Raw genomic sequence first — 13,600 nt, forward strand, 5'->3', positions numbered from 1 at the left:
AGGTTCACAAGGGAAATCATTCCTCATAGGTACTCACCTTCTAGTGTTCTAGAATTTTCCCTCCTCCAACGGGCGGGAAGTAGGCCTGCCGTCCTGGAAGATTTCCCAGAAAGACAGTTACCGGTAAGTAACTGGTACTTTTCTCAAGTCATCTTCCAGGACGGCACACCTGAGAGGATAAACAAGTACCTCAGGCCTACCTTAGGGTGGGGCCACTGCAAAACCCTCTTGGCGAACCTTGGCTCTGCAGTGAGCTTTACCTCCACTCCATACGCTCATATGCTTGATGAAGGCATGTTAGCTGGATCATGCGGCTGATCTGCAGGTCTGCTCCACAGATGTTCCTGCCTTTTCCGCTTCAGATGCAGTATCTAGGTGAAATGGGCTCTTAAAAATGGAATCAGAAAACATGTTAAACTTGTAGGTTAGCAATGTTGCCTATCTCACACATCTAACAACCATGGCCTATTATGCCTGTAGGTGCTACTTAGAACCACTAAAAAGATAAATAAGAGACCTGTGTAAGACAAGGACACTACATTAATCAATAAGAGGGCCTGTCTTAACACTATCCTGTTGAGGGAAATAAAACTGCTTCCCTTTTATCTTTATGTCAGCAAAAGACTAAAGGGAAGCCTACTTAAGGGAAATAGATTAACAGAAACTTGAACCCTGGGTTTAAGGCACGCCCAATCTATGTCCTTACTTACGCCTGAGAGCCTTCTTCAGGAGATTAAAGTCCCTAACAGGAGTAGACTACCCATATTGCTATGTCTAGTTTTGCTAAAAGGGCAAAATGAAGGCCATGCACCGAGCCGAAACCTATTCGATCGGGTATACATCATCCTCAGGCCCTAATACTCCTCTGAACAGAACTCTCCAAGTTCTTACTAAACAGGGCGATTCATTATCCCCTTCCTCCAGTGTCCCATAACCCTACAGGGCTTCAACCCTAGGAAATGGTTCTGGCATCCCTGAATGCAAGTGGTCAAGGTTTTCTGACATGTGGCAGCTGCAGCCCGAACTCCTGGCCCCTCCATGGAAAAGAAGGCTGAAATACAAAAAGGTGATACATGCATTAATAATATCACAAATAAAATGATCATAGATTGTGGGCACGGCACAATAGATTTAGACAGAAAGGACACAAGCATAGACAACAATGTTGTGTGCCTGAGTGTGACTAGCTAAACCAATATATCAAATATGGGAAGAGACCCAAATCTGAACCTCAACGTAGACAAACAGTCCTCATAGTCTGGTTTTCTGATGTGCTGCCAAGACGTAAAAACATTAAGACTCAAGCAAACCCTAAATGCTGCGTATTTCTTTAGTGCAGCTAGCTAGGTCATAACTGATATATAAATACGGAAAGGACAGGAACCCCCTTTACTGTTGTGCTTTACCTATGTACAGCAAAACAAGGCTATAAAGACAGAAAGACCCAAACTTCTATGTTGTGTATTTCTGACAAACCACCAAATACAGTTATAAGATTAATATGAACACCAACTGCCGTGTTGTGCATTTCTGCTATGCCACAGGGAAAAATATGGAACACAAGACAATCCTTTCTGTCATGCACTTCTGTAGTGTAGTTCAGATAGAACCAACACTGAGAAAGGACACAAGCAACCTGCAGCATTGTGTTTTTCTGAAACAGAAAGCACCAACAAGCTTCAATCTTGAGTATTTCTGCTGTGCAACAACATAAAAGCAGACACTGAGGAAAAAGACAGACAGCCTTTACAGCTGCAATCTTTCTGGTCTGCTGCAAAATAAAACAATAACGCCATGATGAGTATTCCTGCTGTGTAGCAAAACCTCAATCAGAAGGGACAGATAAGTTTAGGGTTCCCACACCCGTGCGACCCAACCTGCGACTTGGGACTGCAAGACGCATGAGAAGTCATATACTATGGCTTCCAATGGGTACCATTTGTGTCTGTGCGACACCAGCAGTCCCTGATTCCTGGATCCACAGACCTCAAGATTACACAGGTCGCAGGGAAAAAAACAAATAGCAATCTTCAGGTCGAACAAGTGAGGGGTCCCCAATGCTGTGACTCCCTGGAGGATTGCAGCCAACAAACCCCTGCTGTGTATCCCTAAGATGCAGAAAGGTAGATCCATTAGAAACACTGCTTAGCCTGATATACAAACGATAAGGCAGTAAATATAGGACATACAGGACACAAACATTCAATCTTTGTGTATGTCTGATGTGTAGTAATATACCAATACTGAGCAGAGAGGCCACCATCCTCAATGTGTCTCTCAGCTGAGCAGCAAAAACAAAATCAGAAAAAGACAAGCAACCTTCACTGCTGTGTCCTTTCTGATATGCAGCCAATAAGGCAGTATATGCAAGACATAAAAGGACAGACAACCTTCAATCTTGTATATGTCTGATGTGCAACAATATAACAATTCTGAATAGAGATAGCACATCCATATTGAAGCGATTTGGCCTTGCGACTCAACATGTCAAATCGCATGGCTAAAATCAGCACAACACCACTTTGTGGTGCTACATGGATTACCAAAGGCAGTATATGTACTACACCTGGCAGGGGTTCAATTTGTATTTCTACTATGTAGCCCAACAAATTCGAACCATCAATTTTCACTGCTGCCTTTCTGATAAGGCAGTAATACAGGACACAAAACCTCACAGACCTTAATGCTGTATAAATCTGATGTGCAACAATAAAACACTATGAATAGAGATAGCACATCCATATTGAAATGATTTGTCATGCGACTCAACATGTCAAATCGCATGTTTAAACTCGGCAGCCATTGCTGTTAATAGCACTGTCTGAATCAGCACAACGCCACGCAGATCAGGACCATCAGACTTCACTGCTGCCTTTCTGATAAGTAACCAACAAGGCAGTAAAACAGGACACAAAGCCCCACAGACAGACCTCAATCTTGTGTATGTCTGATGTGCAGCAATATAACCATTATGAGCAGAGATGTCACCCACACAATGATGTGCATTTCTGCTGTGCAGCACAAAACCAGGAAGTACAGACCACCTTCACTGTTGTATTTTTCTGATCTGTAGCCAAACAAAGCAGTACCTTTAGTATATAAAGGACAGCAAACAAGCTTCAGTGCAGTGCATTTCTGATGTACAGCAATATAGCCCTTATAAGCAGAGATGTCACAAATCTCAATGTGTATTTCTGCTGTGCCACAAAAACATCCCAGCAAGCACAAACCTTCACTACTGAGGTCTACTGGTGTGCAGCCAATGAGGAGTCATGGTCCATCCCTTTATGAAATAACCAACAGGCAATTTATTTCATAGGCATAGCCTGGGCTGTAGATACTAAACCTTCACCACCAGAGAAGGAACAGATCCTAAAATGGTTGGACACCCTACTATTAGTAGTAGTTGTTGTCCTACCTTACCTCCATAGACTGAGCAAACGCTAGCCAGCACATATCCAGGTGGTGCTGATTAGCAACTAAAGTCTCAATGAGCCCAGCCCTAGAGACCAATTTAAGACCTCTCTAGAAGAGGTGGTTACCAGTTTAGCCTGGGAGGTAAATAGCTATTTGCAGGCTTCAAACAATTAATTATGTAGCTCTTGCATAGGTTTGCACAGAAAATCCTCAATTAAAAGGATGTAGGGAGCGATCTATGGTGAATCGCCTTTAGATCTGCCACTGCGTGGATTGTAGCCCAAACCAATAAAAAAAGTTTCTTCTTACCTCCTACACTATAATATAAACACAGTGTAAAGGTGGAGTGGGAGGTTGGAGCTTATGAAAGTTAACTATAGCCCCAAAAGGAGGATCTGTGACAAGGGAACCCCTACTGTGCCACACAGTAGCTTGGTCTCTGCCCATCCTTGAATGTTAGGTCAGCTTTTAAACATTGTGAAGCAACTTCAGATTCCTAGCAGCTGGGCTAATAGGGCCGGTAACCTAGTGCATCTGCTGACCAGGGGAGCTTCTGAATCCACCAACCACTGCCCAATTAATAACCTGTTCAGTGGTATACCTGGCCTGTAAGTAACTTTGTATCTACCAGGTCCCCTCTGTACGCTATATTCATCCCTACTAATGTACCACAACTGGGCATGTAGGGAGAGGCTGGCAACCTACTGCTGCGATAACCACAGTGTCTCTGCTGTAAGAGGGAGCTGTGGCTGGTGGTTTTAGCAGTGGTGTCTGCGCTATTTGTATCCCGACCCCAGGTTCTGCACTGCACCAGTCAGTATATACACGGGGAAGGGGGAGCAATGGCCTACCTACCTCTTTCTCATCTGAGGTGGTTTAGGCACACTCGTTCCTCTGCACCACCTGTCCACCATACAGCTTCTCTGATGTAAGAGGGAGCTGCGGCTGGTGTTTTTAGCAGAAGCTTAAGGGCTATTTGAATCCAGACCCCAGGTGAGATCTCAAATGCCCAGGAACCCTCTGGCTGGAATTGGGGATTTTGCAGCTAAATTCCCACGGCAAAAGGAAAGTAAAGTACTCACCGTTGTCGTCTTCCTCTTTTTGCCACAGCCAGCGGGCTTGCTTTTCCATCCTTATGGTCCACACGCAAGGAGGATAGCCGCCAAAGTGCTCCCCCCCCCAACTGCTGTCCCCATAGGGAAGTCAGTCTATATACATGGGGGGGGGGGGGGGCAATGCCTTCCATTCCTCATTCCCATCTTCATATCTGAGGTGGTTAAGGCAGACATCCACCGTAGTAAACTGGTGCCTCCTCGCTCTAGAGAAAGGAGGATGTGGGCGCCTGCTCCTACTGACTCTCAGCCTTCCCTCCTGGGTAAGAACGCCGCTGCCATTTTCCCGAAGTTTGAAAATGACGCGGGTGCTTGTTGCCACGCCCTCTCCGGCAGCCCACGCGAGCTACCGGGGACCCAGGAGTCGGGGACAAGCCCCCTGGAAAGAACCGATGGCCAGCACCCCCGTCTGAACAGCCACCTGTACAGGTAAGGAGGGGGGAGACAGGATAATGGCCCCTGAAGTTCTGGGTACACCACTGTACCCAGGGTCCTTCAGCTCTCAGGGGGGCTCTTCCAATTTCTGCTGCCCGCCCTGAGGAAAAGATAGGGGAACCCCCCAGGAAGGACAAGAATATCCTACCAGACCCAGAGGCTTCCCAGGCTTGTGGTCCGGCTCCCAGGGGGAGACCACCAGCCCCAGGCTTCGGGTCATTTGGAAAAAAACAAACAGTTTCGCTGTGTAGGGAGAAACACAATCAAAAACTGAGGATCAAGGGGAAGGGTGGGGACTTAAAACAGCTGTCGATTGATTGTGTTTCCTGTAGGGAGGAGCCTCTCATCTCTCAGGTGTGCCGTCCTGGAAGATGACTTGAGAAAAAAAAGGGTACATCGTTGCTGTCAGTAGAGAGCCCTGTGTTGCTTACCTACACAGGGCTGTCTTCCATCATTTGCTCAGCCAATCAGTGGGTTCTGGCCGTAAATCATTGGCTAGGCCCCGCTGATCGGCTTGTGCTGTAGCGAATGGCAGCACGGCCGGGGTGGTGGGTGCACGCTTGCGTACTCCCTACCCAGGAATACAAAATCACATACATGTACGGGATCCAGCGCAGCAGGGCCGCCCTAATGTAGGATTGCACACTGACCACTAGGTGGCGATCAAGACAAATTTAACATGGAAACAATAAACATTATAAACTGTTTGCTGGAGGCATGACAGATGGAGTTCTGCTTTAACTTTTAATTTTCAAGAGTTGATTGTCAATATCTTCCAATGGAGTTAAAAAAAAAGCCCCTTTATAAAGTGTACCTATAGTGTGGATGAATATTGAGTGGCATCCATGACCTTACTGTACTAGGAGAATCCCAGCTGCATTTATATAGTGTCCGTACAATGCTGGCTGTGGCTTGCTCATATGTGGAAAAAGTGAACTCTGCGTGTTTTGGGAATGAACTCACCTTGAACTCGCTGCCTTGTCCAGGACACTTGCTCCGTGGGCTGCGCTGCAGCAAGGGAAGGGCTGGAGCAGCTGCGGGAAGGAAAAGACTTAAAATAACTTCGTGTTTTCTGCGGTGACAGATTGATTGGAGAATGCGGATTGCAATAAGGTGAAAGGGACCCTGATTTAGAAAAATATGTTGGCACAGCTAACCCGTCCAGGAGTCTGATGCTTATCTGTGCAAGCAAATACACACAGGATGCATGGCACATAAAGATAAACATATCAACTAACTTTTCACCAACAATTCAGAAGTTTGACAAAAGCATGTATCCTAACACAAGAGTAATATAATATCTATTTATCTATCTCTGCCTATCAGGAATGAGTGAAATTAGAAGTTTTAATTTTTCTGAAATTTTAAAGGAAATTTCGAGAGTTTTGGTGAAATGTGTCATTTTGGCAAAAAGCATTGGAGAAAGGGGAAATGAAATGTTTTTTGTTGGTTTTGGTAAGGATGAAATGGGCTTTAAATGGCTTCTGAACGATAATGAAAGCTCCTTTGGTTTTTATTCAGATTTTCGAGTAGACAAAATACAGCATAAAGTCAATGATTACAAAACAAAGCAAATGTAAAGTCAGCAAAATGAATTACAAACTTTGAATATTGGCATTAAACACCTGCATAGAGTTGTAGCAATCCAACAGAAGAAACAAGGATTGCACAAGAAACGACTTAGAATATTTTGTGCAATAAAAGTAAGAATTATAATAAAACGTAAAGAGAAACAAATAAGAAAAGAAGGCACCAACCATACATAGTAGCAGTGGTGTATTTAGGTTCTGAGCTGCCCTAGGCCTGAATAAATTCATGCACCCCCTAATTTAAATAGGACCCACCCTTTCCTGTCAAAGCCACACCCCTAACTATTTAAGACACACCCTAACATCTGTAAACCACACTCTGACCTCTTTAGGCTCCACCTTTTCCTCTTAGAGCTCCACCTCTTCCTCTCTGTACATTAACACACACAATCACGCACTATTTACTCCATACTTACATCAATCAATCAATCAATCAATCAATCAATCATCATCAATCAATGAAACGGACATGATGATGTTTTTAATAACTTAGATAACTTTAATTAAACGTATCAGGGCCCATCAGTACAATCCCATCAGTGCAGACTCATCAGTACTGCCTCTATCAGTGCAGCCTACCAGTGTCTATCAGTGCAGCATATGCCCACGTACACACGGTCGGAGATTTTGGCAACCAAATACGTCGGATTTTGCCCGTCGGATTTAGTCCGACGGATTGTGTCCGAAACTGTTGCATACACACGGTCGGGCCAAGTTGGCGAAAAATCCGATTTTTCAGAATGTGATGACGTAATTTCGTTACGATGGGACTACATTCAGGCTAGTAGCCAGTAGCTTTGATGTAGGAATTTGATCTGAGCATGCGTGGCACTTGGTCCGATGAAAATGCTCTACACATGATCGGATTAGGTCCGTCCGGCCCAGTTGGTCGGGAAATATTTCCAACATGTTAGAAAATTGGGTCGGACGGAGATTCGGACGGAATCAGTCCGATGCATACCACACACAGTCGGATTATCTGACGACACGGTCCGATAAGACTCTTTCCGACAGATTCTCAGACCGTGTGTACGTGGGCTATCAGTTCTCATCAGTGCAGCCTACCAGTGCTCATCAGTGCAGCCTATCAGTGCCGCCTATTAGTGCCCATCAGTGCCACCTATCAGCGCTCATCAGTGCAGCCTACCAGCGCTCATCAGTGAGTGCAGCCTATCAGTGCCACCTATCAGTGCCCATCAGTGCTGCCTACCAGTGCTCATCAGTGCAGCCTACCAGTGCTCATCAGTGCAGCCTACCAGTGCTCATCAGTGCCGCCTATCAGTGCCCATCAGTGCCGCCTACCAGTAGTGATGGCCGAACGGTTCGCCCGGCGGTCGTTTCGCGGCGAATTTCCGACTTTCGCCGTCCGCGGGTTCGAACGCCTTTTTCCGTCGTTCGCCCCGGCGGACTTACGTGTTTAATGTATACAAGAACTTTAACCTTTCGTGACACGTTTATCATGTGTTACAGGACAACCAATTGAGACATGACAGCTCATGGACACTTGGACATTCCCCCTAACCTATAAATACACCCGATCCGGTGGCCATTTTACATTCTTTCTTCTGTCACTGTAGGGAAAGGATCCTGTGTGGAGTAGTGATGGACGAACTTCCGACGGGACGTTTCGCGAACGCGAAATGCGAACGGACCCAAACGTTCGCGAAACCGACCGTTCGCCGCGGGCCCCATTGACTTCAATGGGAGGCGAACTTTGCAAACCTTCATGTCGAATTTGCGGCCACGTGGTAATTATTAGGGGGTAAAACGTAGTCCCACCATCTGGACAATGACATAATACATGTATGAGGTGAATTTGGGATCGATAACTACAAGCATTTTTATTTTATTTGGGAAATTGTTCTAACAATTCAGGACTATGGAGCTAATGAAGGCAATGGAGGAGAGGGAAGGTCAGGGACCAGGGTAGGCAAAGAAGAGGGTGCAGGAGATGATCACCAGCAGCGTGACATACCGGAATGACACATGCACCGTGATAGAGGCATCTGACAGCAGCACCGTAATACAGAGCACTGACAGCAGCACCGTGACATACAGCGCTGACAGCAGCACCGTGACATACAGCGCTGACAGCAGCACCGTGACATACAGCGCTGACAGCAGCACCGTGACATACAGCGCTGACAGCAGCACCGTGACATACAGCGCTGACAGCAGCACCGTGACATACAGCGCTGACAGCAGCACCGTGACATACAGCGCTGACAGCAGCACCGTGACATACAGCGCTGACAGCAGCACCGTGACATACAGCGCTGACAGCAGCACCGTGACATACAGCGCTGACAGCAGCACCGTGACATACAGCACTGACAGCAGCACCGTAAGCAGCCCCAGGAGGAAGTCAGCACAGCACAGGGATGGTGTGATCCCCTCATAATAAGAACCCCCAGGAGGAAGTCAGCACAGCACAGGGATAGTGTGATCCCTTCATAATAAGAACCCCCAGGAGGAAGTCAGCACAGCACAGGGATATCATAAGCAGCCCCAGTAGAAATATGACACCGCTCAACCTCTTCAAAGAGGAGGGTAGGGGCATATAGTACGGTGTGCTTTTTTGGGTCAAGGAAGTGAGCCAAATGAATTAAGAAGGTCTGTGTGCTTGATTAAAAAAATAGTTTATAGACATATACATGGTCTACTGGTCACATGTGTTGAATTCCTCCGAGATCCATGCCTCATTCATTTTTAGAAATGTGAGGTAGTTAACACTGTGGTGAGCTAGGCGAGTACGCTTATCGGTCACAATCCCCCCTGCTGCGCTGAACGTCCTTTCGGACAGGACACTGGATGAGGGGCAAGCCAACAGTTCGATTGCAAATTGGGCAAGCTCTGGCCAGAGGTCAAGCCTGCCCACCCAGTAGTCTAGGGGTTCATCACTCCTCAGAGCGTCCACATCGGCCGTTAACCCAATGTAGTCGGACACCTGACGGTCTAGGCGTTCCCTGATGCTGGATCCGGATGACACCTGTCGATGGGTCGGCTGAAAGAATGACCTCATATCCGAAGTCACCAACACATCTTCAAACCGGCCTCTTCTTGCAGGCGCTGTTGGATTGGTACCCGCAAATCCTTCTCTGGGAGTGGGAATTGCTCCTCTGCCAGCGCACGCAAAAGCAGAATGCAGCATTTCTCGAAGCAAGGCCTGGAAGTGCTGCATTCTGACAGCCCTCTGCGACGGCGGTAACATTTCCGCCATTTTGTGTTTGTACCGGGGGTCTAAGTACGTTGCCACCCAGTACTGGTCCTTGACCCTCATGCTTTTTATACGGGGGTCCCTATTAAAACACTGGAGCATGAAGGCCCCCATTTGCACTAAAGTGGAAGCGGTGTGGTGGCCTGGCTCCTGCTCATCATCCAGGATAATGTCGTCCTCTTCATTCTCCTCTCCCCATCCTCGCACAACAGGGATCCCAGAAAGGTTTAAAGCATGCTCTTCTTGCTCCTGCTCATCCGCCCCGGCACCATCCTCCTCTGACTCCTCATCAGACTCCTGTTGTTGACTTGTCTCAGATAGAGTAGCCCCCCCTGGGAATTCATCCAGCATTGCGACTTCCTCATCTTCCCGCTCCTGCTCCTCCACAGCCTGATCAATGACACGACGCAATGCACGCTCCAGAAAGAAGGCATAAGGTACCATGTCACTGATGGCGCCATGGCTGCGACTGACCAGTTTGGTGATCTCCTCAAATGGCCGCAGAAGTCTGCATGTGTCGCGCATGAGCAGCCACTGGCGCGGTGAAAAAAAACCCAGCTCCCCAGAACCGTTTCTTTCGCAGAGTTCATACAGGTAGACGTTAACTGCACGTTTCTGCTGGAGCAGCCTATCAAGCATATAGAAGGTTGAGTTCCATCGCGTCGGGCAATCGCAAATAAGACGTCTGACCGGCAGATGGTGTCGCCGCTGAATGTCAGCAAGGCGAGCCATGGCCGTGTAAGATCTTCTGAAATGGGCCGAGATTTTCCTTGCCTGCCGCAAGATGTCCTGGACCCCAGGGTATTTGACAAGGAATCGCTGCACGACCAAGTTTAAGACGTGTGCCATGCACGGCACGTGCGTGATTTTGCCCTGTTTCAATGCGCTAAGCAGATTGGCACCGTTGTCACACACCACTTTACCAACTGTCAAATTGAGCGGTGTTAGCCACTCATCTGCCTGTGAACGCAAAGCTGAAAGGAGTGCCGGGCCAGTGTGGCTCTTTGCTTCCAGGCACAACAGACGCAGCACGGCATGGCAACGTCTCACCTGGCATGTGGAATAGGTTCTGGGGAGCTTGGGCGGTGCAGTGGAAGAGACGCTAGCAGCGGAAAAGGAGGAGGCAGCTGAGGAGGAGAGGGAGGAGGATGGAGTAGGAGGAGGAGAAGAAGAGTCAGGCCTGCATGCAATCCGTGGCGGTAAAACCAAATCTACACGGGTGCCACGGGTTACATGCTTGACGGCCGTCAGAAGGTTCACCCAGTGGGCAGTAAAACTGATATACCTTCCCTGCCCGTGTTTGCTAGACCACGTGTCTGTGGTCAGATGTATCTTGGCACCGACACTGTGTGCCAGAGATACATTCACTTGCCGCTGAACATGGCCATATAGCTCTGGGATGCCCTTCTCTGAGAAATACTTCCTTCCTGGGACCTTCCATTGTGGTGTTCCAATGGCCACAAATTTGCGAAAGGCCTCCGAGTCCACCAGTTTATATGGCAGTAGTTGGCGGGCTATGAGTTCTGACAAGCCAGCCGCCAACCGTTGGGCAAGAGGGTTATCCGGCATCATCATTTTTTTACGCTCAAACATTAGGCCCACGGAAGCCTGCCTTTTTGCAGAAAAATGTGAGCTTGGCGTGATGGAAGGTGGAGTGGAGGACAATTGTGAGGAGAGAGGAGAAGGAGAAGTAGAAGACGAGGCTGGACGGTGAGAGCCTGCAGTGTGGCTTTGTGTGTTCCGTTGCTCCCACTGGGCTCGGTGATGGCTGCTCATGTGCCTTCTTAAGGCGGTCGTCCCTAGGTGAGTATTGGGCTTACCGCGACTAACGCGTTGACTGCAAAGATTGCAGATGGCAACGCTATTGTCAGCAGCGGACACGTTAAAAAAAGCCCACACTGCGGAGCCATGTGCCGGTGTCCTGGGAGCGCCAGATGTGACCGTACATGGTCGATGACTCGCTCCTGATACATTTGCAGTCTGCTTTGTCCCTGCTGTGCAATGTAAGTCATTGCTGCTTCTCCTCCCTATCTGCTGGTCCATATCTCCCTCTGAACTCCCCTCCTCTTCCTCTCTTGTGGGCACCCACGTGACATCACTAGACACGTCATCATCAACGTCACCTTCCCCACCGCTATAAGTAGAGATCTCGGAGTAGGCAGCAACACCGGGGACCAACCTCCTCCTTGGGCTGATCTGGGTACTGGCGTCAGACTGCTGAGTAGCGCTTGTTGCTACCTCCTCTTCCTGATCCAATACCAAGAGTGGCTGCGCATCAGAAATGTCCTCTTGATATGGATCGGAAAATAATTCCAGTGACTCAAGCGGAAGGTATGTGGTGGTGGTGGTGGTGGTCGTGTTGTTGGTGGTAGTGTCTTTGGGGGTGCACATAGCAGAGAGTGAAGAAGAGGGTGCAGATCGAGAGGATGAGGAGGGTGCAGAAGAGTAAGGCTGAGCGAGCCACTCAACCAAGTCTGGTGCATCCTTTAAAGTAATTGAACGCACCTTCTGCAACTTCCCACTTTGGCTCAAGCCTGTTGCTCCTGCCCTACCCCTACCACCCCTGCGGAAGGGCCTGCCTCTTCCTCTGCATGTCATTTTTTAAATGACCCTGTGACAAAACTCTTAGTCCCTATACCGCTGAAGGACTGCTGCAGTATAGGTGAGCGGTCAGCAGTGGTGCACGTCAACCCTATCTATTGTGGACCTATAGCGGTCCTTACAGAACAGCAGACTGTACCGCACTCAAGCCTATGTACCGTAGCACCCTATACCAAGTTACCAGTCCTTATAAGAACTTTTGTGGACCAAGCAGGTTGTGTATTAGTGTTTAGCAGACTGTACGTCAGTCCCTATACCGCTGAAGGACTGCTGCAGTATAGGGCAGCGGTCAGCAGTGGTGCACGTCAACCCTATCTATTGTGGACCGATAGCGGTCCTTACAGAACAGCAGACTGTACCGCACTCAAGCCTATGTACCGTAGCACCCTATACCAAGTTACCAGTCCTTATAAGAACTTTTGTGGACCAAGCAGGTTGTGTATTAGTGTTTAGCAGACTGTACGTCAGTCCCTATACCGCTGAAGGACTGCTGCAGTATAGGGCAGCGGTCAGCAGTGGTGCACGTCAACCCTATCTATTGTGGACCGATAGCGGTCCTTACAGAACAGCAGACTGTACCGCACTCAAGCCTATGTACCGTAGCACCCTATACCAAGTTACCAGTCCTTATAAGAACTTTTGTGGAACAAGCAGGTTGTGTGTTAGTGATTAGCAGACTGTACGTCAGTCCCTATACCGCTGAAGGACTGCTGCAGTATAGGTGAGCGGTCAGCAGTGGTGCACGTCAACCCTATCTATTGTGGACCGATAGCGGTCCTTACAGAACAGCAGACTGTACCGCACTCAAGCCTATGTACCGTAGCACCCTATACCAAGTTACCAGTCCTTATAAGAACTTTTGTGGACCAAGCAGGTTGTGTATTAGTGTTTAGCAGACTGTACGTCAGTCCCTATACCGCTGAAGGACTGCTGCAGTATAGGGCAGCGGTCAGCAGTGGTGCACGTCAACCCTATCTATTGTGGACCGATAGCGGTCCTTACAGAACAGCAGACTGTACCGCACTCAAGCCTATGTACCGTAGCACCCTATACCAAGTTACCAGTCCTTATAAGAACTTTTGTGGAACAAGCAGGTTGTGTATTAGTGTTTAGCAGACTGTACGTCAGTCCCTATACCGCTGAAGGACTGCTGCAGTATAGGTGAGCGGTCAGCAGTGGTGCACGTCAACCCTATCTATTGTGGACCGATAGCGGTCCTTACAGAACAG

The 13,600-nt window shown here is 48.2% G+C and overlaps 1 long non-coding RNA gene across 1 annotated transcript in view; it reads right to left on the reverse strand.

Annotated features, from left to right (window-relative positions):
* The window catches only part of LOC143987265 (uncharacterized), a 45,930-nt gene that overhangs the window by 12,388 nt on the left and 19,942 nt on the right, over positions 1-13,600 (reverse strand). The window contains exon 2 of the long non-coding RNA XR_013276621.1: positions 5,928-5,998. This is a non-coding gene — a long non-coding RNA (uncharacterized LOC143987265). The remainder of the gene's footprint in view (positions 1-5,927; positions 5,999-13,600) is intronic.

This window comes from Lithobates pipiens, unplaced genomic scaffold (genome assembly GCF_037356315.1).
Source record: "Lithobates pipiens isolate NorthernLeopardFrog02 unplaced genomic scaffold, aLitPip1_a1.2 Scaffold_18, whole genome shotgun sequence".
NCBI lineage: Eukaryota > Metazoa > Chordata > Amphibia > Anura > Ranidae > Lithobates > Lithobates pipiens.